General features: G+C 48.9%; 41 non-coding genes across 41 annotated transcripts; all 41 read right to left on the bottom strand.

Annotated features, from left to right (window-relative positions):
• Positions 1-399: 399 nt before the first annotated feature.
• On the bottom strand, positions 400-472 carry Trnaf-gaa (transfer RNA phenylalanine (anticodon GAA)). The gene has a single exon. It is a non-coding gene; the product is annotated as a tRNA-Phe (tRNA).
• Positions 473-1,056: 584 nt separating this feature from the next.
• Trnas-uga (transfer RNA serine (anticodon UGA)) lies at positions 1,057-1,138 on the bottom strand. Its single transcript has one exon. It is a non-coding gene; the product is annotated as a tRNA-Ser (tRNA).
• A 708-nt stretch (positions 1,139-1,846) lies between these two features.
• Positions 1,847-1,928, bottom strand: Trnas-cga (transfer RNA serine (anticodon CGA)). Its single transcript has one exon. It is a non-coding gene; the product is annotated as a tRNA-Ser (tRNA).
• A 137-nt stretch (positions 1,929-2,065) lies between these two features.
• Positions 2,066-2,138, bottom strand: Trnak-uuu (transfer RNA lysine (anticodon UUU)). The gene has a single exon. It is a non-coding gene; the product is annotated as a tRNA-Lys (tRNA).
• A 536-nt stretch (positions 2,139-2,674) lies between these two features.
• Positions 2,675-2,747, bottom strand: Trnaf-gaa (transfer RNA phenylalanine (anticodon GAA)). The gene has a single exon. It is a non-coding gene; the product is annotated as a tRNA-Phe (tRNA).
• Positions 2,748-3,331: 584 nt separating this feature from the next.
• Positions 3,332-3,413, bottom strand: Trnas-uga (transfer RNA serine (anticodon UGA)). Its single transcript has one exon. It is a non-coding gene; the product is annotated as a tRNA-Ser (tRNA).
• A 708-nt stretch (positions 3,414-4,121) lies between these two features.
• Positions 4,122-4,203, bottom strand: Trnal-caa (transfer RNA leucine (anticodon CAA)). Its single transcript has one exon. It is a non-coding gene; the product is annotated as a tRNA-Leu (tRNA).
• Positions 4,204-4,340: 137 nt separating this feature from the next.
• Trnak-uuu (transfer RNA lysine (anticodon UUU)) lies at positions 4,341-4,413 on the bottom strand. The gene has a single exon. It is a non-coding gene; the product is annotated as a tRNA-Lys (tRNA).
• Positions 4,414-4,949: 536 nt separating this feature from the next.
• Positions 4,950-5,022, bottom strand: Trnaf-gaa (transfer RNA phenylalanine (anticodon GAA)). The gene has a single exon. It is a non-coding gene; the product is annotated as a tRNA-Phe (tRNA).
• A 584-nt stretch (positions 5,023-5,606) lies between these two features.
• On the bottom strand, positions 5,607-5,688 carry Trnas-uga (transfer RNA serine (anticodon UGA)). The gene has a single exon. It is a non-coding gene; the product is annotated as a tRNA-Ser (tRNA).
• A 708-nt stretch (positions 5,689-6,396) lies between these two features.
• Trnas-cga (transfer RNA serine (anticodon CGA)) lies at positions 6,397-6,478 on the bottom strand. Its single transcript has one exon. It is a non-coding gene; the product is annotated as a tRNA-Ser (tRNA).
• A 137-nt stretch (positions 6,479-6,615) lies between these two features.
• Positions 6,616-6,688, bottom strand: Trnak-uuu (transfer RNA lysine (anticodon UUU)). Its single transcript has one exon. It is a non-coding gene; the product is annotated as a tRNA-Lys (tRNA).
• Positions 6,689-7,224: 536 nt separating this feature from the next.
• On the bottom strand, positions 7,225-7,297 carry Trnaf-gaa (transfer RNA phenylalanine (anticodon GAA)). The gene has a single exon. It is a non-coding gene; the product is annotated as a tRNA-Phe (tRNA).
• Positions 7,298-7,881: 584 nt separating this feature from the next.
• Positions 7,882-7,963, bottom strand: Trnas-uga (transfer RNA serine (anticodon UGA)). Its single transcript has one exon. It is a non-coding gene; the product is annotated as a tRNA-Ser (tRNA).
• Positions 7,964-8,671: 708 nt separating this feature from the next.
• Trnal-caa (transfer RNA leucine (anticodon CAA)) lies at positions 8,672-8,753 on the bottom strand. The gene has a single exon. It is a non-coding gene; the product is annotated as a tRNA-Leu (tRNA).
• Positions 8,754-8,890: 137 nt separating this feature from the next.
• On the bottom strand, positions 8,891-8,963 carry Trnak-uuu (transfer RNA lysine (anticodon UUU)). Its single transcript has one exon. It is a non-coding gene; the product is annotated as a tRNA-Lys (tRNA).
• A 536-nt stretch (positions 8,964-9,499) lies between these two features.
• Trnaf-gaa (transfer RNA phenylalanine (anticodon GAA)) lies at positions 9,500-9,572 on the bottom strand. Its single transcript has one exon. It is a non-coding gene; the product is annotated as a tRNA-Phe (tRNA).
• Positions 9,573-10,156: 584 nt separating this feature from the next.
• On the bottom strand, positions 10,157-10,238 carry Trnas-uga (transfer RNA serine (anticodon UGA)). Its single transcript has one exon. It is a non-coding gene; the product is annotated as a tRNA-Ser (tRNA).
• Positions 10,239-10,946: 708 nt separating this feature from the next.
• Trnas-cga (transfer RNA serine (anticodon CGA)) lies at positions 10,947-11,028 on the bottom strand. The gene has a single exon. It is a non-coding gene; the product is annotated as a tRNA-Ser (tRNA).
• Positions 11,029-11,165: 137 nt separating this feature from the next.
• Positions 11,166-11,238, bottom strand: Trnak-uuu (transfer RNA lysine (anticodon UUU)). Its single transcript has one exon. It is a non-coding gene; the product is annotated as a tRNA-Lys (tRNA).
• A 536-nt stretch (positions 11,239-11,774) lies between these two features.
• On the bottom strand, positions 11,775-11,847 carry Trnaf-gaa (transfer RNA phenylalanine (anticodon GAA)). The gene has a single exon. It is a non-coding gene; the product is annotated as a tRNA-Phe (tRNA).
• Positions 11,848-12,431: 584 nt separating this feature from the next.
• Trnas-uga (transfer RNA serine (anticodon UGA)) lies at positions 12,432-12,513 on the bottom strand. Its single transcript has one exon. It is a non-coding gene; the product is annotated as a tRNA-Ser (tRNA).
• A 708-nt stretch (positions 12,514-13,221) lies between these two features.
• On the bottom strand, positions 13,222-13,303 carry Trnas-cga (transfer RNA serine (anticodon CGA)). Its single transcript has one exon. It is a non-coding gene; the product is annotated as a tRNA-Ser (tRNA).
• Positions 13,304-13,440: 137 nt separating this feature from the next.
• On the bottom strand, positions 13,441-13,513 carry Trnak-uuu (transfer RNA lysine (anticodon UUU)). The gene has a single exon. It is a non-coding gene; the product is annotated as a tRNA-Lys (tRNA).
• A 536-nt stretch (positions 13,514-14,049) lies between these two features.
• On the bottom strand, positions 14,050-14,122 carry Trnaf-gaa (transfer RNA phenylalanine (anticodon GAA)). Its single transcript has one exon. It is a non-coding gene; the product is annotated as a tRNA-Phe (tRNA).
• A 584-nt stretch (positions 14,123-14,706) lies between these two features.
• Positions 14,707-14,788, bottom strand: Trnas-uga (transfer RNA serine (anticodon UGA)). The gene has a single exon. It is a non-coding gene; the product is annotated as a tRNA-Ser (tRNA).
• Positions 14,789-15,496: 708 nt separating this feature from the next.
• Positions 15,497-15,578, bottom strand: Trnas-cga (transfer RNA serine (anticodon CGA)). The gene has a single exon. It is a non-coding gene; the product is annotated as a tRNA-Ser (tRNA).
• Positions 15,579-15,715: 137 nt separating this feature from the next.
• On the bottom strand, positions 15,716-15,788 carry Trnak-uuu (transfer RNA lysine (anticodon UUU)). Its single transcript has one exon. It is a non-coding gene; the product is annotated as a tRNA-Lys (tRNA).
• Positions 15,789-16,324: 536 nt separating this feature from the next.
• Positions 16,325-16,397, bottom strand: Trnaf-gaa (transfer RNA phenylalanine (anticodon GAA)). The gene has a single exon. It is a non-coding gene; the product is annotated as a tRNA-Phe (tRNA).
• Positions 16,398-16,981: 584 nt separating this feature from the next.
• On the bottom strand, positions 16,982-17,063 carry Trnas-uga (transfer RNA serine (anticodon UGA)). Its single transcript has one exon. It is a non-coding gene; the product is annotated as a tRNA-Ser (tRNA).
• Positions 17,064-17,771: 708 nt separating this feature from the next.
• Trnas-cga (transfer RNA serine (anticodon CGA)) lies at positions 17,772-17,853 on the bottom strand. Its single transcript has one exon. It is a non-coding gene; the product is annotated as a tRNA-Ser (tRNA).
• Positions 17,854-17,990: 137 nt separating this feature from the next.
• Trnak-uuu (transfer RNA lysine (anticodon UUU)) lies at positions 17,991-18,063 on the bottom strand. Its single transcript has one exon. It is a non-coding gene; the product is annotated as a tRNA-Lys (tRNA).
• A 536-nt stretch (positions 18,064-18,599) lies between these two features.
• Positions 18,600-18,672, bottom strand: Trnaf-gaa (transfer RNA phenylalanine (anticodon GAA)). The gene has a single exon. It is a non-coding gene; the product is annotated as a tRNA-Phe (tRNA).
• A 584-nt stretch (positions 18,673-19,256) lies between these two features.
• On the bottom strand, positions 19,257-19,338 carry Trnas-uga (transfer RNA serine (anticodon UGA)). The gene has a single exon. It is a non-coding gene; the product is annotated as a tRNA-Ser (tRNA).
• A 709-nt stretch (positions 19,339-20,047) lies between these two features.
• Positions 20,048-20,129, bottom strand: Trnas-cga (transfer RNA serine (anticodon CGA)). The gene has a single exon. It is a non-coding gene; the product is annotated as a tRNA-Ser (tRNA).
• Positions 20,130-20,266: 137 nt separating this feature from the next.
• Trnak-uuu (transfer RNA lysine (anticodon UUU)) lies at positions 20,267-20,339 on the bottom strand. The gene has a single exon. It is a non-coding gene; the product is annotated as a tRNA-Lys (tRNA).
• A 538-nt stretch (positions 20,340-20,877) lies between these two features.
• Trnaf-gaa (transfer RNA phenylalanine (anticodon GAA)) lies at positions 20,878-20,949 on the bottom strand. The gene has a single exon. It is a non-coding gene; the product is annotated as a tRNA-Phe (tRNA).
• Positions 20,950-21,533: 584 nt separating this feature from the next.
• On the bottom strand, positions 21,534-21,615 carry Trnas-uga (transfer RNA serine (anticodon UGA)). The gene has a single exon. It is a non-coding gene; the product is annotated as a tRNA-Ser (tRNA).
• Positions 21,616-22,326: 711 nt separating this feature from the next.
• Trnas-cga (transfer RNA serine (anticodon CGA)) lies at positions 22,327-22,408 on the bottom strand. The gene has a single exon. It is a non-coding gene; the product is annotated as a tRNA-Ser (tRNA).
• A 137-nt stretch (positions 22,409-22,545) lies between these two features.
• Positions 22,546-22,618, bottom strand: Trnak-uuu (transfer RNA lysine (anticodon UUU)). Its single transcript has one exon. It is a non-coding gene; the product is annotated as a tRNA-Lys (tRNA).
• Positions 22,619-23,154: 536 nt separating this feature from the next.
• Trnaf-gaa (transfer RNA phenylalanine (anticodon GAA)) lies at positions 23,155-23,227 on the bottom strand. The gene has a single exon. It is a non-coding gene; the product is annotated as a tRNA-Phe (tRNA).
• Between the last annotated feature and the right edge of the window lie 214 nt (positions 23,228-23,441).

The following is a 23,441-nucleotide window of genomic DNA, read 5'->3' as shown; positions in this document are numbered from 1 at the left end:
TCGTAGCAGACTATCGAAGAATGCTGACACACAATGCAAAAACAAACCGCAGCAGTCGTTAGGTCTCATACGTTGGAGTAGAGGATTTACGTGTTTTGTCGACACTCACTGAGTAATTGGAAATTTCACAAGCATTTCGAATGCAATGCTTCCCACGTTTTCGCTCATTTCACGCTTCCGTTGGAGACGTTCTTCACCTCCTGACACAAAAAAAGGAACGCAGTCGGTAGGACTTTTCGTATTTTCTTACTTCTCAGGGAGTTGCCTACTGTGTTCCTCTTACGGCAAGCACTAGACAACCTGAACAGTTACAGGATAGAGTCATTTTTGTTATCGGCTGTACCTACATCATCACAGACTCGGAGCAATTCCATTGGCATCAGCTTCAAAACATACGCTTGCCGAAACCCGGGATCGAACCAGGGACCTTTAGATCTTCAGTCTAACGCTCTCCCAACTGAGCTATTTCGGCTCACACGTAAGTCCGCAGATTTGCGCGTCTTCGTTAACCTCTGAATCGCCGCCAATTTCACAGTCATCTTCGTCTGATAAGACATAGGGACGCTGAAAGGCGAGCAGCAGATGCAGTGAAGTACCACACACATTTCTTCTGATTCCATCATCGTAAGAAGCAAACATGTCGACTCGATTCATGTAATATTGACTTCGCTTTCTCTAGAAAACCTTTGCTATATCGATGCCACGTGCAACTCGTGTGCAGAGAACGAGACACAAGAAGGAGTGAGCCTCTCTACCATGTGAGAGGCAGTATCTAGCAGATACACACGCTAAAACATTTGACTTGCGTTAGCTCATAAATTGCTACACGTAATTGTCTGCAAGCTAAAATGGACACATCTGCACTGCCCAGAGAGGCGACACTTGCACTCACACCTGGTGGACGGCAGTGTGACGAGGCGATGAGCTGTGGCTTCTGGGTGCGACTGTAGCGCTGCAGCCAATAATACTGCACATTGCCGGCGACCCACGTGTTTAGTAGTGACGCAACTGCTAGAATGCAGCTGAACGCCCATCTTTTGAGAGCTACAAAATTTCCGCAGTCGGCAGGACTCGAACCTACGCTCCCAGAGGGAATCTGATTTCAAGTCAGACGCCTTAACCACTCGGCCACGACTGCCGGTAGCAGTAGCGTCTTCCGACACGTGAAAGTGCACCTTTAGAAGCAATCCAATGGCAGAAAGCGGCGTGGCCTCACTCTTTTCTGTAGTGTTTCCATTGCCAGCACATTAGCCGTTACGAAAGTGTATTAATTTTCGCCTAGACATGGCGTTGAACCCAACACCCTTTGGTTGAAAATCAAACGCTCTACCGACTGAGCTATCGTACAGCTGCGTGGCGTGCGAGTGATTCGCATGACGTAATTACTGGCTTATGGCTCCAATGGCGACTTCACCGACTTCCCACTGACGCACCGCTGACGCTAGTTTTCTGTCGTCTTAAGTGGTCGACATACTTGCAAGTAGCTGCGAGATCTTAAGAAAAGAAACGCTGCACCATTGCTTTTTCCGCACTCGAATGACTGAATTGCGATTCTTAAAAAAGAGAGAAATGAATGTTGGCTCTGTCCAACGCTTCCAAACACGTCTGTGTACTCACGAACTCGGCGTCGACGCGAGAAAATGACGGGAGCGCACTCGTGGGCCTGCGACGGCTTTCTGCAGTCCCAGCGTCAGTGAGAGGAAAACCGGTAGCCACAGTAAGCAGCAGCCGTCGCGACACTCAGTATTGTTAAACGGAAATTTTCGTCTTGTTGAAGATGGCGCCATCGGTTTGCAACCGCGTTCACGTGTGTGAAAATATTTGCTCCTCTTTACGCAAAATCGCACGCAGCCGGTAGGATTCGAACCTACGCTCCCAGAGGGAATCTGATTTCGAGTCAGACGCCTTAACCACTCGGCCACGACTGCCCGTAGGTCGAGGTTCTCCGACACATGCAACTTCTACGGTTTAAAGCTATGTGGCATCAGAAAACGGCGTAGCTGCATTCTTTTCCGTAGTGTTTCCACCGCTACCAGAGGAATCGCTACCAAAGTATTAAAATTTCCGCCCGAACAGGGACTTGAACCCTGGACCCTTAGGTTAAAAGCCTAATGCTCTACCGACTGAGCTATCCGGGCTCACACGACAATAGAGAACATCCCACGATGCACAGCTGTACATTGACTCATGTCCTTCACAGCTGTGCTATCGCTGCATGGAGCTGTTACTAATTAAACGTCGCCTGAATGCTGTCTACAAACGTGTCGCGCTAAGCTCGTAGCAGACTATCGAAGAATGCTGACACACAATGCAAAAACAAACCGCAGCAGTCGTTAGGTCTCATACGTTGGAGTAGAGGATTTACGTGTTTTGTCGACACTCACTGAGTAATTGGAAATTTCACAAGCATTTCGAATGCAATGCTTCCCACGTTTTCGCTCATTTCACGCTTCCGTTGGAGACGTTCTTCACCTCCTGACACAAAAAAAGGAACGCAGTCGGTAGGACTTTTCGTATTTTCTTACTTCTCAGGGAGTTGCCTACTGTGTTCCTCTTACGGCAAGCACTAGACAACCTGAACAGTTACAGGATAGAGTCATTTTTGTTATCGGCTGTACCTACATCATCACAGACTCGGAGCAATTCCATTGGCATCAGCTTCAAAACATACGCTTGCCGAAACCCGGGATCGAACCAGGGACCTTTAGATCTTCAGTCTAACGCTCTCCCAACTGAGCTATTTCGGCTCACACGTAAGTCCGCAGATTTGCGCGTCTTCGTTAACCTCTGAATCGCCGCCAATTTCACAGTCATCTTCGTCTGATAAGACATAGGGACGCTGAAAGGCGAGCAGCAGATGCAGTGAAGTACCACACACATTTCTTCTGATTCCATCATCGTAAGAAGCAAACATGTCGACTCGATTCATGTAATATTGACTTCGCTTTCTCTAGAAAACCTTTGCTATATCGATGCCACGTGCAACTCGTGTGCAGAGAACGAGACACAAGAAGGAGTGAGCCTCTCTACCATGTGAGAGGCAGTATCTAGCAGATACACACGCTAAAACATTTGACTTGCGTTAGCTCATAAATTGCTACACGTAATTGTCTGCAAGCTAAAATGGACACATCTGCACTGCCCAGAGAGGCGACACTTGCACTCACACCTGGTGGACGGCAGTGTGACGAGGCGATGAGCTGTGGCTTCTGGGTGCGACTGTAGCGCTGCAGCCAATAATACTGCACATTGCCGGCGACCCACGTGTTTAGTAGTGACGCAACTGCTAGAATGCAGCTGAACGCCCATCTTTTGAGAGCTACAAAATTTCCGCAGTCGGCAGGACTCGAACCTACGCTCCCAGAGGGAATCTGATTTCAAGTCAGACGCCTTAACCACTCGGCCACGACTGCCGGTAGCAGTAGCGTCTTCCGACACGTGAAAGTGCACCTTTAGAAGCAATCCAATGGCAGAAAGCGGCGTGGCCTCACTCTTTTCTGTAGTGTTTCCATTGCCAGCACATTAGCCGTTACGAAAGTGTATTAATTTTCGCCTAGACATGGCGTTGAACCCAACACCCTTTGGTTGAAAATCAAACGCTCTACCGACTGAGCTATCGTACAGCTGCGTGGCGTGCGAGTGATTCGCATGACGTAATTACTGGCTTATGGCTCCAATGGCGACTTCACCGACTTCCCACTGACGCACCGCTGACGCTAGTTTTCTGTCGTCTTAAGTGGTCGACATACTTGCAAGTAGCTGCGAGATCTTAAGAAAAGAAACGCTGCACCATTGCTTTTTCCGCACTCGAATGACTGAATTGCGATTCTTAAAAAAGAGAGAAATGAATGTTGGCTCTGTCCAACGCTTCCAAGCACGTCTGTGTACTCACGAACTCGGCGTCGACGCGAGAAAATGACGGGAGCGCACTCGTGGGCCTGCGACGGCTTTCTGCAGTCCCAGCGTCAGTGAGAGGAAAACCGGTAGCCACAGTAAGCAGCAGCCGTCGCGACACTCAGTATTGTTAAACGGAAATTTTCGTCTTGTTGAAGATGGCGCCATTGGTTTGCAACCGCGTTCACGTGTGTGAAAATATTTGCTCCTCTTTACGCAAAATCGCACGCAGCCGGTAGGATTCGAACCTACGCTCCCAGAGGGAATCTGATTTTGAGTCAGACGCCTTAACCACTCGGCCACGACTGCCCGTAGGTCGAGGTTCTCCGACACATGCAACTTCTACGGTTTAAAGCTATGTGGCATCAGAAAACGGCGTAGCTGCATTCTTTTCCGTAGTGTTTCCACCGCTACCAGAGGAATCGCTACCAAAGTATTAAAATTTCCGCCCGAACAGGGACTTGAACCCTGGACCCTTAGGTTAAAAGCCTAATGCTCTACCGACTGAGCTATCCGGGCTCACACGACAGCAGAGAACATCCCACGATGCACAGCTGTACATTGACTCATGTCCTTCACAGCTGTGCTATCGCTGCATGGAGCTGTTACTAATTAAACGTCGCCTGAATGCTGTCTACAAACGTGTCGCGCTAAGCTCGTAGCAGACTATCGAAGAATGCTGACACACAATGCAAAAACAAACCGCAGCAGTCGTTAGGTCTCATACGTTGGAGTAGAGGATTTACGTGTTTTGTCGACACTCACTGAGTAATTGGAAATTTCACAAGCATTTCGAATGCAATGCTTCCCACGTTTTCGCTCATTTCACGCTTCCGTTGGAGACGTTCTTCACCTCCTGACACAAAAAAAGGAACGCAGTCGGTAGGACTTTTCGTATTTTCTTACTTCTCAGGGAGTTGCCTACTGTGTTCCTCTTACGGCAAGCACTAGACAACCTGAACAGTTACAGGATAGAGTCATTTTTGTTATCGGCTGTACCTACATCATCACAGACTCGGAGCAATTCCATTGGCATCAGCTTCAAAACATACGCTTGCCGAAACCCGGGATCGAACCAGGGACCTTTAGATCTTCAGTCTAACGCTCTCCCAACTGAGCTATTTCGGCTCACACGTAAGTCCGCAGATTTGCGCGTCTTCGTTAACCTCTGAATCGCCGCCAATTTCACAGTCATCTTCGTCTGATAAGACATAGGGACGCTGAAAGGCGAGCAGCAGATGCAGTGAAGTACCACACACATTTCTTCTGATTCCATCATCGTAAGAAGCAAACATGTCGACTCGATTCATGTAATATTGACTTCGCTTTCTCTAGAAAACCTTTGCTATATCGATGCCACGTGCAACTCGTGTGCAGAGAACGAGACACAAGAAGGAGTGAGCCTCTCTACCATGTGAGAGGCAGTATCTAGCAGATACACACGCTAAAACATTTGACTTGCGTTAGCTCATAAATTGCTACACGTAATTGTCTGCAAGCTAAAATGGACACATCTGCACTGCCCAGAGAGGCGACACTTGCACTCACACCTGGTGGACGGCAGTGTGACGAGGCGATGAGCTGTGGCTTCTGGGTGCGACTGTAGCGCTGCAGCCAATAATACTGCACATTGCCGGCGACCCACGTGTTTAGTAGTGACGCAACTGCTAGAATGCAGCTGAACGCCCATCTTTTGAGAGCTACAAAATTTCCGCAGTCGGCAGGACTCGAACCTACGCTCCCAGAGGGAATCTGATTTCAAGTCAGACGCCTTAACCACTCGGCCACGACTGCCGGTAGCAGTAGCGTCTTCCGACACGTGAAAGTGCACCTTTAGAAGCAATCCAATGGCAGAAAGCGGCGTGGCCTCACTCTTTTCTGTAGTGTTTCCATTGTCAGCACATTAGCCGTTACGAAAGTGTATTAATTTTCGCCTAGACATGGCGTTGAACCCAACACCCTTTGGTTGAAAATCAAACGCTCTACCGACTGAGCTATCGTACAGCTGCGTGGCGTGCGAGTGATTCGCATGACGTAATTACTGGCTTATGGCTCCAATGGCGACTTCACCGACTTCCCACTGACGCACCGCTGACGCTAGTTTTCTGTCGTCTTAAGTGGTCGACATACTTGCAAGTAGCTGCGAGATCTTAAGAAAAGAAACGCTGCACCATTGCTTTTTCCGCACTCGAATGACTGAATTGCGATTCTTAAAAAAGAGAGAAATGAATGTTGGCTCTGTCCAACGCTTCCAAGCACGTCTGTGTACTCACGAACTCGGCGTCGACGCGAGAAAATGACGGGAGCGCACTCGTGGGCCTGCGACGGCTTTCTGCAGTCCCAGCGTCAGTGAGAGGAAAACCGGTAGCCACAGTAAGCAGCAGCCGTCGCGACACTCAGTATTGTTAAACGGAAATTTTCGTCTTGTTGAAGATGGCGCCATCGGTTTGCAACCGCGTTCACGTGTGTGAAAATATTTGCTCCTCTTTACGCAAAATCGCACGCAGCCGGTAGGATTCGAACCTACGCTCCCAGAGGGAATCTGATTTCGAGTCAGACGCCTTAACCACTCGGCCACGACTGCCCGTAGGTCGAGGTTCTCCGACACATGCAACTTCTACGGTTTAAAGCTATGTGGCATCAGAAAACGGCGTAGCTGCATTCTTTTCCGTAGTGTTTCCACCGCTACCAGAGGAATCGCTACCAAAGTATTAAAATTTCCGCCCGAACAGGGACTTGAACCCTGGACCCTTAGGTTAAAAGCCTAATGCTCTACCGACTGAGCTATCCGGGCTCACACGACAATAGAGAACATCCCACGATGCACAGCTGTACATTGACTCATGTCCTTCACAGCTGTGCTATCGCTGCATGGAGCTGTTACTAATTAAACGTCGCCTGAATGCTGTCTACAAACGTGTCGCGCTAAGCTCGTAGCAGACTATCGAAGAATGCTGACACACAATGCAAAAACAAACCGCAGCAGTCGTTAGGTCTCATACGTTGGAGTAGAGGATTTACGTGTTTTGTCGACACTCACTGAGTAATTGGAAATTTCACAAGCATTTCGAATGCAATGCTTCCCACGTTTTCGCTCATTTCACGCTTCCGTTGGAGACGTTCTTCACCTCCTGACACAAAAAAAGGAACGCAGTCGGTAGGACTTTTCGTATTTTCTTACTTCTCAGGGAGTTGCCTACTGTGTTCCTCTTACGGCAAGCACTAGACAACCTGAACAGTTACAGGATAGAGTCATTTTTGTTATCGGCTGTACCTACATCATCACAGACTCGGAGCAATTCCATTGGCATCAGCTTCAAAACATACGCTTGCCGAAACCCGGGATCGAACCAGGGACCTTTAGATCTTCAGTCTAACGCTCTCCCAACTGAGCTATTTCGGCTCACACGTAAGTCCGCAGATTTGCGCGTCTTCGTTAACCTCTGAATCGCCGCCAATTTCACAGTCATCTTCGTCTGATAAGACATAGGGACGCTGAAAGGCGAGCAGCAGATGCAGTGAAGTACCACACACATTTCTTCTGATTCCATCATCGTAAGAAGCAAACATGTCGACTCGATTCATGTAATATTGACTTCGCTTTCTCTAGAAAACCTTTGCTATATCGATGCCACGTGCAACTCGTGTGCAGAGAACGAGACACAAGAAGGAGTGAGCCTCTCTACCATGTGAGAGGCAGTATCTAGCAGATACACACGCTAAAACATTTGACTTGCGTTAGCTCATAAATTGCTACACGTAATTGTCTGCAAGCTAAAATGGACACATCTGCACTGCCCAGAGAGGCGACACTTGCACTCACACCTGGTGGACGGCAGTGTGACGAGGCGATGAGCTGTGGCTTCTGGGTGCGACTGTAGCGCTGCAGCCAATAATACTGCACATTGCCGGCGACCCACGTGTTTAGTAGTGACGCAACTGCTAGAATGCAGCTGAACGCCCATCTTTTGAGAGCTACAAAATTTCCGCAGTCGGCAGGACTCGAACCTACGCTCCCAGAGGGAATCTGATTTCAAGTCAGACGCCTTAACCACTCGGCCACGACTGCCGGTAGCAGTAGCGTCTTCCGACACGTGAAAGTGCACCTTTAGAAGCAATCCAATGGCAGAAAGCGGCGTGGCCTCACTCTTTTCTGTAGTGTTTCCATTGCCAGCACATTAGCCGTTACGAAAGTGTATTAATTTTCGCCTAGACGTGGCGTTGAACCCAACACCCTTTGGTTGAAAATCAAACGCTCTACCGACTGAGCTATCGTACAGCTGCGTGGCGTGCGAGTGATTCGCATGACGTAATTACTGGCTTATGGCTCCAATGGCGACTTCACCGACTTCCCACTGACGCACCGCTGACGCTAGTTTTCTGTCGTCTTAAGTGGTCGACATACTTGCAAGTAGCTGCGAGATCTTAAGAAAAGAAACGCTGCACCATTGCTTTTTCCGCACTCGAATGACTGAATTGCGATTCTTAAAAAAGAGAGAAATGAATGTTGGCTCTGTCCAACGCTTCCAAGCACGTCTGTGTACTCACGAACTCGGCGTCGACGCGAGAAAATGACGGGAGCGCACTCGTGGGCCTGCGACGGCTTTCTGCAGTCCCAGCGTCAGTGAGAGGAAAACCGGTAGCCACAGTAAGCAGCAGCCGTCGCGACACTCAGTATTGTTAAACGGAAATTTTCGTCTTGTTGAAGATGGCGCCATTGGTTTGCAACCGCGTTCACGTGTGTGAAAATATTTGCTCCTCTTTACGCAAAATCGCACGCAGCCGGTAGGATTCGAACCTACGCTCCCAGAGGGAATCTGATTTTGAGTCAGACGCCTTAACCACTCGGCCACGACTGCCCGTAGGTCGAGGTTCTCCGACACATGCAACTTCTACGGTTTAAAGCTATGTGGCATCAGAAAACGGCGTAGCTGCATTCTTTTCCGTAGTGTTTCCACCGCTACCAGAGGAATCGCTACCAAAGTATTAAAATTTCCGCCCGAACAGGGACTTGAACCCTGGACCCTTAGGTTAAAAGCCTAATGCTCTACCGACTGAGCTATCCGGGCTCACACGACAGCAGAGAACATCCCACGATGCACAGCTGTACATTGACTCATGTCCTTCACAGCTGTGCTATCGCTGCATGGAGCTGTTACTAATTAAACGTCGCCTGAATGCTGTCTACAAACGTGTCGCGCTAAGCTCGTAGCAGACTATCGAAGAATGCTGACACACAATGCAAAAACAAACCGCAGCAGTCGTTAGGTCTCATACGTTGGAGTAGAGGATTTACGTGTTTTGTCGACACTCACTGAGTAATTGGAAATTTCACAAGCATTTCGAATGCAATGCTTCCCACGTTTTCGCTCATTTCACGCTTCCGTTGGAGACGTTCTTCACCTCCTGACACAAAAAAAGGAACGCAGTCGGTAGGACTTTTCGTATTTTCTTACTTCTCAGGGAGTTGCCTACTGTGTTCCTCTTACGGCAAGCACTAGACAACCTGAACAGTTACAGGATAGAGTCATTTTTGTTATCGGCTGTACCTACATCATCACAGACTCGGAGCAATTCCATTGGCATCAGCTTCAAAACATACGCTTGCCGAAACCCGGGATCGAACCAGGGACCTTTAGATCTTCAGTCTAACGCTCTCCCAACTGAGCTATTTCGGCTCACACGTAAGTCCGCAGATTTGCGCGTCTTCGTTAACCTCTGAATCGCCGCCAATTTCACAGTCATCTTCGTCTGATAAGACATAGGGACGCTGAAAGGCGAGCAGCAGATGCAGTGAAGTACCACACACATTTCTTCTGATTCCATCATCGTAAGAAGCAAACATGTCGACTCGATTCATGTAATATTGACTTCGCTTTCTCTAGAAAACCTTTGCTATATCGATGCCACGTGCAACTCGTGTGCAGAGAACGAGACACAAGAAGGAGTGAGCCTCTCTACCATGTGAGAGGCAGTATCTAGCAGATACACACGCTAAAACATTTGACTTGCGTTAGCTCATAAATTGCTACACGTAATTGTCTGCAAGCTAAAATGGACACATCTGCACTGCCCAGAGAGGCGACACTTGCACTCACACCTGGTGGACGGCAGTGTGACGAGGCGATGAGCTGTGGCTTCTGGGTGCGACTGTAGCGCTGCAGCCAATAATACTGCACATTGCCGGCGACCCACGTGTTTAGTAGTGACGCAACTGCTAGAATGCAGCTGAACGCCCATCTTTTGAGAGCTACAAAATTTCCGCAGTCGGCAGGACTCGAACCTACGCTCCCAGAGGGAATCTGATTTCAAGTCAGACGCCTTAACCACTCGGCCACGACTGCCGGTAGCAGTAGCGTCTTCCGACACGTGAAAGTGCACCTTTAGAAGCAATCCAATGGCAGAAAGCGGCGTGGCCTCACTCTTTTCTGTAGTGTTTCCATTGCCAGCACATTAGCCGTTACGAAAGTGTATTAATTTTCGCCTAGACGTGGCGTTGAACCCAACACCCTTTGGTTGAAAATCAAACGCTCTACCGACTGAGCTATCGTACAGCTGCGTGGCGTGCGAGTGATTCGCATGACGTAATTACTGGCTTATGGCTCCAATGGCGACTTCACCGACTTCCCACTGACGCACCGCTGACGCTAGTTTTCTGTCGTCTTAAGTGGTCGACATACTTGCAAGTAGCTGCGAGATCTTAAGAAAAGAAACGCTGCACCATTGCTTTTTCCGCACTCGAATGACTGAATTGCGATTCTTAAAAAAGAGAGAAATGAATGTTGGCTCTGTCCAACGCTTCCAAGCACGTCTGTGTACTCACGAACTCGGCGTCGACGCGAGAAAATGACGGGAGCGCACTCGTGGGCCTGCGACGGCTTTCTGCAGTCCCAGCGTCAGTGAGAGGAAAACCGGTAGCCACAGTAAGCAGCAGCCGTCGCGACACTCAGTATTGTTAAACGGAAATTTTCGTCTTGTTGAAGATGGCGCCATCGGTTTGCAACCGCGTTCACGTGTGTGAAAATATTTGCTCCTCTTTACGCAAAATCGCACGCAGCCGGTAGGATTCGAACCTACGCTCCCAGAGGGAATCTGATATCGAGTCAGACGCCTTAACCACTCGGCCACGACTGCCCGTAGGTCGAGGTTCTCCGACACATGCAACTTCTACGGTTTAAAGCTATGTGGCATCAGAAAACGGCGTAGCTGCATTCTTTTCCGTAGTGTTTCCACCGCTACCAGAGGAATCGCTACCAAAGTATTAAAATTTCCGCCCGAACAGGGACTTGAACCCTGGACCCTTAGGTTAAAAGCCTAATGCTCTACCGACTGAGCTATCCGGGCTCACACGACAGCAGAGAACATCCCACGATGCACAGCTGTACATTGACTCATGTCCTTCACAGCTGTGCTATCGCTGCATGGAGCTGTTACTAATTAAACGTCGCCTGAATGCTGTCTACAAACGTGTCGCGCTAAGCTCGTAGCAGACTATCGAAGAATGCTGACACACAATGCAAAAACAAACCGCAGCAGTCGTTAGGTCTCATACGTTGGAGTAGAGGATTTACGTGTTTTGTCGACACTCACTGAGTAATTGGAAATTTCACAAGCATTTCGAATGCAATGCTTCCCACGTTTTCGCTCATTTCACGCTTCCGTTGGAGACGTTCTTCACCTCCTGACACAAAAAAAGGAACGCAGTCGGTAGGACTTTTCGTATTTTCTTACTTCTCAGGGAGTTGCCTACTGTGTTCCTCTTACGGCAAGCACTAGACAACCTGAACAGTTACAGGATAGAGTCATTTTTGTTATCGGCTGTACCTACATCATCACAGACTCGGAGCAATTCCATTGGCATCAGCTTCAAAACATACGCTTGCCGAAACCCGGGATCGAACCAGGGACCTTTAGATCTTCAGTCTAACGCTCTCCCAACTGAGCTATTTCGGCTCACACGTAAGTCCGCAGATTTGCGCGTCTTCGTTAACCTCTGAATCGCCGCCAATTTCACAGTCATCTTCGTCTGATAAGACATAGGGACGCTGAAAGGCGAGCAGCAGATGCAGTGAAGTACCACACACATTTCTTCTGATTCCATCATCGTAAGAAGCAAACATGTCGACTCGATTCATGTAATATTGACTTCGCTTTCTCTAGAAAACCTTTGCTATATCGATGCCACGTGCAACTCGTGTGCAGAGAACGAGACACAAGAAGGAGTGAGCCTCTCTACCATGTGAGAGGCAGTATCTAGCAGATACACACGCTAAAACATTTGACTTGCGTTAGCTCATAAATTGCTACACGTAATTGTCTGCAAGCTAAAATGGACACATCTGCACTGCCCAGAGAGGCGACACTTGCACTCACACCTGGTGGACGGCAGTGTGACGAGGCGATGAGCTGTGGCTTCTGGGTGCGACTGTAGCGCTGCAGCCAATAATACTGCACATTGCCGGCGACCCACGTGTTTAGTAGTGACGCAACTGCTAGAATGCAGCTGAACGCCCATCTTTTGAGAGCTACAAAATTTCCGCAGTCGGCAGGACTCGAACCTACGCTCCCAGAGGGAATCTGATTTCAAGTCAGACGCCTTAACCACTCGGCCACGACTGCCGGTAGCAGTAGCGTCTTCCGACACGTGAAAGTGCACCTTTAGAAGCAATCCAATGGCAGAAAGCGGCGTGGCCTCACTCTTTTCTGTAGTGTTTCCATTGCCAGCACATTAGCCGTTACGAAAGTGTATTAATTTTCGCCTAGACGTGGCGTTGAACCCAACACCCTTTGGTTGAAAATCAAACGCTCTACCGACTGAGCTATCGTACAGCTGCGTGGCGTGCGAGTGATTCGCATGACGTAATTACTGGCTTATGGCTCCAATGGCGACTTCACCGACTTCCCACTGACGCACCGCTGACGCTAGTTTTCTGTCGTCTTAAGTGGTCGACATACTTGCAAGTAGCTGCGAGATCTTAAGAAAAGAAACGCTGCACCATTGCTTTTTCCGCACTCGAATGACTGAATTGCGATTCTTAAAAAAGAGAGAAATGAATGTTGGCTCTGTCCAACGCTTCCAAGCACGTCTGTGTACTCACGAACTCGGCGTCGACGCGAGAAAATGACGGGAGCGCACTCGTGGGCCTGCGACGGCTTTCTGTAGTCCCAGCGTCAGTGAGAGGAAAACCGGTAGCCACAGTAAGCAGCAGCCGTCGCGACACTCAGTATTGTTAAACGGAAATTTTCGTCTTGTTGAAGATGGCGCCATCGGTTTGCAACCGCGTTCACGTGTGTGAAAATATTTGCTCCTCTTTACGCAAAATCGCACGCAGCCGGTAGGATTCGAACCTACGCTCCCAGAGGGAATCTGATATCGAGTCAGACGCCTTAACCACTCGGCCACGACTGCCCGTAGGTCGAGGTTCTCCGACACATGCAACTTCTACGGTTTAAAGCTATGTGGCATCAGAAAACGGCGTAGCTGCATTCTTTTCCGTAGTGTTTCCACCGCTACCAGAGGAATCGCTACCAAAGTATTAAAATTTCCGCCCGAACAGGGACTTGAACCCTGGACCCTTAGGTTAAAAGCCTAATGCTCTACCGACTGAGCTATCCGGGCTCACACGACAGCAGAGAACATCCCACGATGCACAGCTGTACATTGACTCATGTCCTTCACAGCTGTGCTATCGCTGCATGGAGCTGTTACTAATTAAACGTCGCCTGAATGCTGTCTACAAACGTGTCGCGCTAAGCTCGTAGCAGACTATCGAAGAATGCTGACACACAATGCAAAAACAAACCGCAGCAGTCGTTAGGTCTCATACGTTGGAGTAGAGGATTTACGTGTTTTGTCGACACTCACTGAGTAATTGGAAATTTCACAAGCATTTCGAATGCAATGCTTCCCACGTTTTCGCTCATTTCACGCTTCCGTTGGAGACGTTCTTCACCTCCTGACACAAAAAAAGGAACGCAGTCGGTAGGACTTTTCGTATTTTCTTACTTCTCAGGGAGTTGCCTACTGTGTTCCTCTTACGGCAAGCACTAGACAACCTGAACAGTTACAGGATAGAGTCATTTTTGTTATCGGCTGTACCTACATCATCACAGACTCGGAGCAATTCCATTGGCATCAGCTTCAAAACATACGCTTGCCGAAACCCGGGATCGAACCAGGGACCTTTAGATCTTCAGTCTAACGCTCTCCCAACTGAGCTATTTCGGCTCACACGTAAGTCCGCAGATTTGCGCGTCTTCGTTAACCTCTGAATCGCCGCCAATTTCACAGTCATCTTCGTCTGATAAGACATAGGGACGCTGAAAGGCGAGCAGCAGATGCAGTGAAGTACCACACACATTTCTTCTGATTCCATCATCGTAAGAAGCAAACATGTCGACTCGATTCATGTAATATTGACTTCGCTTTCTCTAGAAAACCTTTGCTATATCGATGCCACGTGCAACTCGTGTGCAGAGAACGAGACACAAGAAGGAGTGAGCCTCTCTACCATGTGAGAGGCAGTATCTAGCAGATACACACGCTAAAACATTTGACTTGCGTTAGCTCATAAATTGCTACACGTAATTGTCTGCAAGCTAAAATGGACACATCTGCACTGCCCAGAGAGGCGACACTTGCACTCACACCTGGTGGACGGCAGTGTGACGAGGCGATGAGCTGTGGCTTCTGGGTGCGACTGTAGCGCTGCAGCCAATAATACTGCACATTGCCGGCGACCCACGTGTTTAGTAGTGACGCAACTGCTAGAATGCAGCTGAACGCCCATCTTTTGAGAGCTACAAAATTTCCGCAGTCGGCAGGACTCGAACCTACGCTCCCAGAGGGAATCTGATTTCAAGTCAGACGCCTTAACCACTCGGCCACGACTGCCGGTAGCAGTAGCGTCTTCCGACACGTGAAAGTGCACCTTTAGAAGCAATCCAATGGCAGAAAGCGGCGTGGCCTCACTCTTTTCTGTAGTGTTTCCATTGCCAGCACATTAGCCGTTACGAAAGTGTATTAATTTTCGCCTAGACGTGGCGTTGAACCCAACACCCTTTGGTTGAAAATCAAACGCTCTACCGACTGAGCTATCGTACAGCTGCGTGGCGTGCGAGTGATTCGCATGACGTAATTACTGGCTTATGGCTCCAATGGCGACTTCACCGACTTCCCACTGACGCACCGCTGACGCTAGTTTTCTGTCGTCTTAAGTGGTCGACATACTTGCAAGTAGCTGCGAGATCTTAAGAAAAGAAACGCTGCACCATTGCTTTTTCCGCACTCGAATGACTGAATTGCGATTCTTAAAAAAGAGAGAAATGAATGTTGGCTCTGTCCAACGCTTCCAAGCACGTCTGTGTACTCACGAACTCGGCGTCGACGCGAGAAAATGACGGGAGCGCACTCGTGGGCCTGCGACGGCTTTCTGCAGTCCCAGCGTCAGTGAGAGGAAAACCGGTAGCCACAGTAAGCAGCAGCCGTCGCGACACTCAGTATTGTTAAACGGAAATTTTCGTCTTGTTGAAGATGGCGCCATCGGTTTGCAACCGCGTTCACGTGTGTGAAAATATTTGCTCCTCTTTACGCAAAATCGCACGCAGCCGGTAGGATTCGAACCTACGCTCCCAGAGGGAATCTGATATCGAGTCAGACGCCTTAACCACTCGGCCACGACTGCCCGTAGGTCGAGGTTCTCCGACACATGCAACTTCTACGGTTTAAAGCTATGTGGCATCAGAAAACGGCGTAGCTGCATTCTTTTCCGTAGTGTTTCCACCGCTACCAGAGGAATCGCTACCAAAGTATTAAAATTTCCGCCCGAACAGGGACTTGAACCCTGGACCCTTAGGTTAAAAGCCTAATGCTCTACCGACTGAGCTATCCGGGCTCACACGACAGCAGAGAACATCCCACGATGCACAGCTGTACATTGACTCATGTCCTTCACAGCTGTGCTATCGCTGCATGGAGCTGTTACTAATTAAACGTCGCCTGAATGCTGTCTACAAACGTGTCGCGCTAAGCTCGTAGCAGACTATCGAAGAATGCTGACACACAATGCAAAAACAAACCGCAGCAGTCGTTAGGTCTCATACGTTGGAGTAGAGGATTTACGTGTTTTGTCGACACTCACTGAGTAATTGGAAATTTCACAAGCATTTCGAATGCAATGCTTCCCACGTTTTCGCTCATTTCACGCTTCCGTTGGAGACGTTCTTCACCTCCTGACACAAAAAAAGGAACGCAGTCGGTAGGACTTTTCGTATTTTCTTACTTCTCAGGGAGTTGCCTACTGTGTTCCTCTTACGGCAAGCACTAGACAACCTGAACAGTTACAGGATAGAGTCATTTTTGTTATCGGCTGTACCTACATCATCACAGACTCGGAGCAATTCCATTGGCATCAGCTTCAAAACATACGCTTGCCGAAACCCGGGATCGAACCAGGGACCTTTAGATCTTCAGTCTAACGCTCTCCCAACTGAGCTATTTCGGCTCACACGTAAGTCCGCAGATTTGCGCGTCTTCGTTAACCTCTGAATCGCCGCCAATTTCACAGTCATCTTCGTCTGATAAGACATAGGGACGCTGAAAGGCGAGCAGCAGATGCAGTGAAGTACCACACACATTTCTTCTGATTCCATCATCGTAAGAAGCAAACATGTCGACTCGATTCATGTAATATTGACTTCGCTTTCTCTAGAAAACCTTTGCTATATCGATGCCACGTGCAACTCGTGTGCAGAGAACGAGACACAAGAAGGAGTGAGCCTCTCTACCATGTGAGAGGCAGTATCTAGCAGATACACACGCTAAAACATTTGACTTGCGTTAGCTCATAAATTGCTACACGTAATTGTCTGCAAGCTAAAATGGACACATCTGCACTGCCCAGAGAGGCGACACTTGCACTCACACCTGGTGGACGGCAGTGTGACGAGGCGATGAGCTGTGGCTTCTGGGTGCGACTGTAGCGCTGCAGCCAATAATACTGCACATTGCCGGCGACCCACGTGTTTAGTAGTGACGCAACTGCTAGAATGCAGCTGAACGCCCATCTTTTGAGAGCTACAAAATTTCCGCAGTCGGCAGGACTCGAACCTACGCTCCCAGAGGGAATCTGATTTCAAGTCAGACGCCTTAACCACTCGGCCACGACTGCCGGTAGCAGTAGCGTCTTCCGACACGTGAAAGTGCACCTTTAGAAGCAATCCAATGGCAGAAAGCGGCGTGGCCTCACTCTTTTCTGTAGTGTTTCCATTGCCAGCACATTAGCCGTTACGAAAGTGTATTAATTTTCGCCTAGACGTGGCGTTGAACCCAACACCCTTTGGTTGAAAATCAAACGCTCTACCGACTGAGCTATCGTACAGCTGCGTGGCGTGCGAGTGATTCGCATGACGTAATTACTGGCTTATGGCTCCAATGGCGACTTCACCGACTTCCCACTGACGCACCGCTGACGCTAGTTTTCTGTCGTCTTAAGTGGTCGACATACTTGCAAGTAGCTGCGAGATCTTAAGAAAAGAAACGCTGCACCATTGCTTTTTCCGCACTCGAATGACTGAATTGCGATTCTTAAAAAAGAGAGAAATGAATGTTGGCTCTGTCCAACGCTTCCAAGCACGTCTGTGTACTCACGAACTCGGCGTCGACGCGAGAAAATGACGGGAGCGCACTCGTGGGCCTGCGACGGCTTTCTGCAGTCCCAGCGTCAGTGAGAGGAAAACCGGTAGCCACAGTAAGCAGCAGCCGTCGCGACACTCAGTATTGTTAAACGGAAATTTTCGTCTTGTTGAAGATGGCGCCATCGGTTTGCAACCGCGTTCACGTGTGTGAAAATATTTGCTCCTCTTTACGCAAAATCGCACGCAGCCGGTAGGATTCGAACCTACGCTCCCAGAGGGAATCTGATATCGAGTCAGACGCCTTAACCACTCGGCCACGACTGCCCGTAGGTCGAGGTTCTCCGACACATGCAACTTCTACGGTTTAAAGCTATGTGGCATCAGAAAACGGCGTAGCTGCATTCTTTTCCGTAGTGTTTCCACCGCTACCAGAGGAATCGCTACCAAAGTATTAAAATTTCCGCCCGAACAGGGACTTGAACCCTGGACCCTTAGGTTAAAAGCCTAATGCTCTACCGACTGAGCTATCCGGGCTCACACGACAGCAGAGAACATCCCACGATGCACAGCTGTACATTGACTCATGTCCTTCACAGCTGTGCTATCGCTGCATGGAGCTGTTACTAATTAAACGTCGCCTGAATGCTGTCTACAAACGTGTCGCGCTAAGCTCGTAGCAGACTATCGAAGAATGCTGACACACAATGCAAAAACAAACCGCAGCAGTCGTTAGGTCTCATACGTTGGAGTAGAGGATTTACGTGTTTTGTCGACACTCACTGAGTAATTGGAAATTTCACAAGCATTTCGAATGCAATGCTTCCCACGTTTTCGCTCATTTCACGCTTCCGTTGGAGACGTTCTTCACCTCCTGACACAAAAAAAGGAACGCAGTCGGTAGGACTTTTCGTATTTTCTTACTTCTCAGGGAGTTGCCTACTGTGTTCCTCTTACGGCAAGCACTAGACAACCTGAACAGTTACAGGATAGAGTCATTTTTGTTATCGGCTGTACCTACATCATCACAGACTCGGAGCAATTCCATTGGCATCAGCTTCAAAACATACGCTTGCCGAAACCCGGGATCGAACCAGGGACCTTTAGATCTTCAGTCTAACGCTCTCCCAACTGAGCTATTTCGGCTCACACGTAAGTCCGCAGATTTGCGCGTCTTCGTTAACCTCTGAATCGCCGCCAATTTCACAGTCATCTTCGTCTGATAAGACATAGGGACGCTGAAAGGCGAGCAGCAGATGCAGTGAAGTACCACACACATTTCTTCTGATTCCATCATCGTAAGAAGCAAACATGTCGACTCGATTCATGTAATATTGACTTCGCTTTCTCTAGAAAACCTTTGCTATATCGATGCCACGTGCAACTCGTGTGCAGAGAACGAGACACAAGAAGGAGTGAGCCTCTCTACCATGTGAGAGGCAGTATCTAGCAGATACACACGCTAAAACATTTGACTTGCGTTAGCTCATAAATTGCTACACGTAATTGTCTGCAAGCTAAAATGGACACATCTGCACTGCCCAGAGAGGCGACACTTGCACTCACACCTGGTGGACGGCAGTGTGACGAGGCGATGAGCTGTGGCTTCTGGGTGCGACTGTAGCGCTGCAGCCAATAATACTGCACATTGCCGGCGACCCACGTGTTTAGTAGTGACGCAACTGCTAGAATGCAGCTGAACGCCCATCTTTTGAGAGCTACAAAATTTCCGCAGTCGGCAGGACTCGAACCTACGCTCCCAGAGGGAATCTGATTTCAAGTCAGACGCCTTAACCACTCGGCCACGACTGCCGGTAGCAGTAGCGTCTTCCGACACGTGAAAAGTGCACCTTTAGAAGCAATCCAATGGCAGAAAGCGGCGTGGCCTCACTCTTTTCTGTAGTGTTTCCATTGCCAGCACATTAGCCGTTACGAAAGTGTATTAATTTTCGCCTAGACATGGCGTTGAACCCAACACCCTTTGGTTGAAAATCAAACGCTCTACCGACTGAGCTATCGTACAGCTGCGTGGCGTGCGAGTGATTCGCATGACGTAATTACTGGCTTATGGCTCCAATGGCGACTTCACCGACTTCCCACTGACGCACCGCTGACGCTAGTTTTCTGTCGTCTTAAGTGGTCGACATACTTGCAAGTAGCTGCGAGATCTTAAGAAAAGAAACGCTGCACCATTGCTTTTTCCGCACTCGAATGACTGAATTGCGATTCTTAAAAAAGAGAGAAATGAATGTTGGCTCTGTCCAACGCTTCCAAGCACGTCTGTGTACTCACGAACTCGGCGTCGACGCGAGAAAATGACGGGAGCGCACTCGTGGGCCTGCGACGGCTTTCTGCAGTCGCAGCGTCAGTGAGAGGAGAACCGGTAGCCACAGTAAGCAGCAGCCGTCGCGACACTCAGTATTGTTAAACGGAAATTTTCGTCTTGTTGAAGATGGCGCCATCGGTTTGCAACCGCGTTCACGTGTGTGAAAATATTTGCTCCTCTTTACGCAAAATCGCACGCAGCCGGTAGGATTCGAACCTACGCTCCCAGAGGGAATCTGATTTCGAGTCAGACGCCTTAACCACTCGGCCACGACTGCCCGTAGGTCGAGGTTCTCCGACACATGCAACTTCTACGGTTTAAAGCTATGTGGCATCAGAAAACGGCGTAGCTGCATTCTTTTCCGTAGTGTTTCCACCGCTACCAGAGGAATCGCTACCAAAGTATTAAAATTTCCGCCCGAACAGGGACTTGAACCCTGGACCCTTAGGTTAAAAGCCTAATGCTCTACCGACTGAGCTATCCGGGCTCACACGACAATAGAGAACATCCCACGATGCACAGCTGTACATTGACTCATGTCCTTCACAGCTGTGCTATCGCTGCATGGAGCTGTTACTAATTAAACGTCGCCTGAATGCTGTCTACAAACGTGTCGCGCTAAGCTCGTAGCAGACTATCGAAGAATGCTGACACACAATGCAAAAACAAACCGCAGCAGTCGTTAGGTCTCATACGTTGGAGTAGAGGATTTACGTGTTTTGTCGACACTCACTGAGTAATTGGAAATTTCACCAAGCATTTCGAATGCAATGCTTCCCACGTTTTCGCTCATTTCACGCTTCCGTTGGAGACGTTCTTCACCTCCTGACACAAAAAAAAGGAACGCAGTCGGTAGGACTTTTCGTATTTTCTTACTTCTCAGGGAGTTGCCTACCTGTGTTCCTCTTACGGCAAGCACTAGACAACCTGAACAGTTACAGGATAGAGTCATTTTTGTTATCGGCTGTACCTACATCATCACAGACTCGGAGCAATTCATTGGCATCAGCTTCAAAACATACGCTTGCCGAAACCGGGATCGAACCAGGGACCTTTAGATCTTCAGTCTAACGCTCTCCCAACTGAGCTATTTCGGCTCACACGTAAGTCCGCAGATTTGCGCGTCTTCGTTAACCTCTGAATCGCCGCCAATTTCACAGTCATCTTCGTCTGATAAGACATAGGGACGCTGAAAGGCGAGCAGCAGATGCAGTGAAGTACCACACACATTTCTTCTGATTCCATCATCGTAAGAAGCAAACATGTCGACTCGATTCATGTAATATTGACTTCGCTTTCTCTAGAAAACCTTTGCTATATCGATGCCACGTGCAACTCGTGTGCAGAGAACGAGACACAAGAAGGAGTGAGCCTCTCTACCATGTGAGAGGCAGTATCTAGCAGATACACACGCTAAAACATTTGACTTGCGTTAGCTCATAAATTGCTACACGTAATTGTCTGCAAGCTAAAATGGACACATCTGCACTGCCCAGAGAGGCGACACTTGCACTCACACCTGGTGGACGGCAGTGTGACGAGGCGATGAGCTGTGGCTTCTGGGTGCGACTGTAGCGCTGCAGCCAATAATACTGCACATTGCCGGCGACCCACGTGTTTAGTAGTGACGCAACTGCTAGAATGCAGCTGAACGCCCATCTTTTGAGAGCTACAAAATTTCCGCAGTCGGCAGGACTCGAACCTACGCTCCCAGAGGGAATCTGATTTCAAGTCAGACGCCTTAACCACTCGGCCACGACTGCCGGTAGCAGTAGCGTCTTCCGACACGTGAAAGTGCACCTTTAGAAGCAATCCAATGGCAGAAAGCGGCGTGGCCTCACTCTTTTCTGTAGTGTTTCCATTGCCAGCACATTAGCCGTTACGAAAGTGTATTAATTTTCGCCTAGACATGGCGTTGAACCCAACACCCTTTGGTTGAAAATCAAACGCTCTACCGACTGAGCTATCGTACAGCTGCGTGGCGTGCGAGTGATTCGCATGACGTAATTACTGGCTTATGGCTCCAATGGCGACTTCACCGACTTCCCACTGACGCACCGCTGACGCTAGTTTTCTGTCGTCTTAAGTGGTCGACATACTTGCAAGTAGCTGCGAGATCTTAAGAAAAGAAACGCTGCACCATTGCTTTTTCCGCACTCGAATGACTGAATTGCGATTCTTAAAAAAGAGAGAAATGAATGTTGGCTCTGTCCAACGCTTCCAAGCACGTCTGTGTACTCACGAACTCGGCGTCGACGCGAGAAAATGACGGGAGCGCACTCGTGGGCCTGCGACGGCTTTCTGCAGTCCCAGCGTCCAGTGAGAGGAAAACCGGTAGCCACAGTAAGCAGCAGCCGTCGCGACACTCAGTATTGTTAAACGGAAATTTTCGTCTTGTTGAAGATGGCGCCATCGGTTTGCAAACCGCGTTCACGTGTGTGAAAATATTTGCTCCTCTTTACGCAAAATCGCACAGCAGCCGGTAGGATTCGAACCTACGCTCCCAGAGGGAATCTGATTTCGAGTCAGACGCCTTAACCACTCGGCCACGACTGCCCGTAGGTCGAGGTTCTCCGACACATGCAACTTCTACGGTTTAAAGCTATGTGGCATCAGAAAACGGCGTAGCTGCATTCTTTTCCGTAGTGTTTCCACCGCTACCAGAGGAATCGCTACCAAAGTATTAAAATTTCCGCCCGAACAGGGACTTGAACCCTGGACCCTTAGGTTAAAAGCCTAATGCTCTACCGACTGAGCTATCCGGGCTCACACGACAATAGAGAACATCCCACGATGCACAGCTGTACATTGACTCATGTCCTTCACAGCTGTGCTATCGCTGCATGGAGCTGTTACTAATTAAACGTCGCCTGAATGCTGTCTACAAACGTGTCGCGCTAAGCTCGTAGCAGACTATCGAAGAATGCTGACACACAATGCAAAAACAAACCGCAGCAGTCGTTAGGTCTCATACGTTGGAGTAGAGGATTTACGTGTTTTGTCGACACTCACTGAGTAATTGGAAATTTCACAAGCATTTCGAATGCAATGCTTCCCACGTTTTCGCTCATTTCACGCTTCCGTTGGAGACGTTCTTCACCTCCTGACACAAAAAAAGGAACGCAGTCGGTAGGACTTTTCGTATTTTCTTACTTCTCAGGGAGTTGCCTACTGTGTTCCTCTTACGGCAAGCACTAGACAACCTGAACAGTTACAGGATAGAGTCATTTTTGTTATCGGCTGTACCTACATCATCACAGACTCGGAGCAATTCCATTGGCATCAGCTTCAAAACATACGCTTGCCGAAACCCGGGATCGAACCAGGGACCTTTAGATCTTCAGTCTAACGCTCTCCCAACTGAGCTATTTCGGCTCACACGTAAGTCCGCAGATTTGCGCGTCTTCGTTAACCTCTGAATCGCCGCCAATTTCACAGTCATCTTCGTCTGATAAGACATAGGGGACGCTGAAAGGCGAGCAGCAGATGCAGTGAAGTACCACACACATTTCTTCTGATTCCATCATCGTAAGAAGCAAACATGTCGACTCGATTCATGTAATATTGACTTCAACACGCGATCTAGTGT

Source organism: Schistocerca gregaria, unplaced genomic scaffold (assembly GCF_023897955.1).
Source record: "Schistocerca gregaria isolate iqSchGreg1 unplaced genomic scaffold, iqSchGreg1.2 ptg000359l, whole genome shotgun sequence".
In the NCBI taxonomy this organism is placed as follows: domain Eukaryota; kingdom Metazoa; phylum Arthropoda; class Insecta; order Orthoptera; family Acrididae; genus Schistocerca; species Schistocerca gregaria.
Note: the sequence above shows the minus strand (reverse complement) of the source record. Positions and strands in the feature narration are given on the sequence as shown.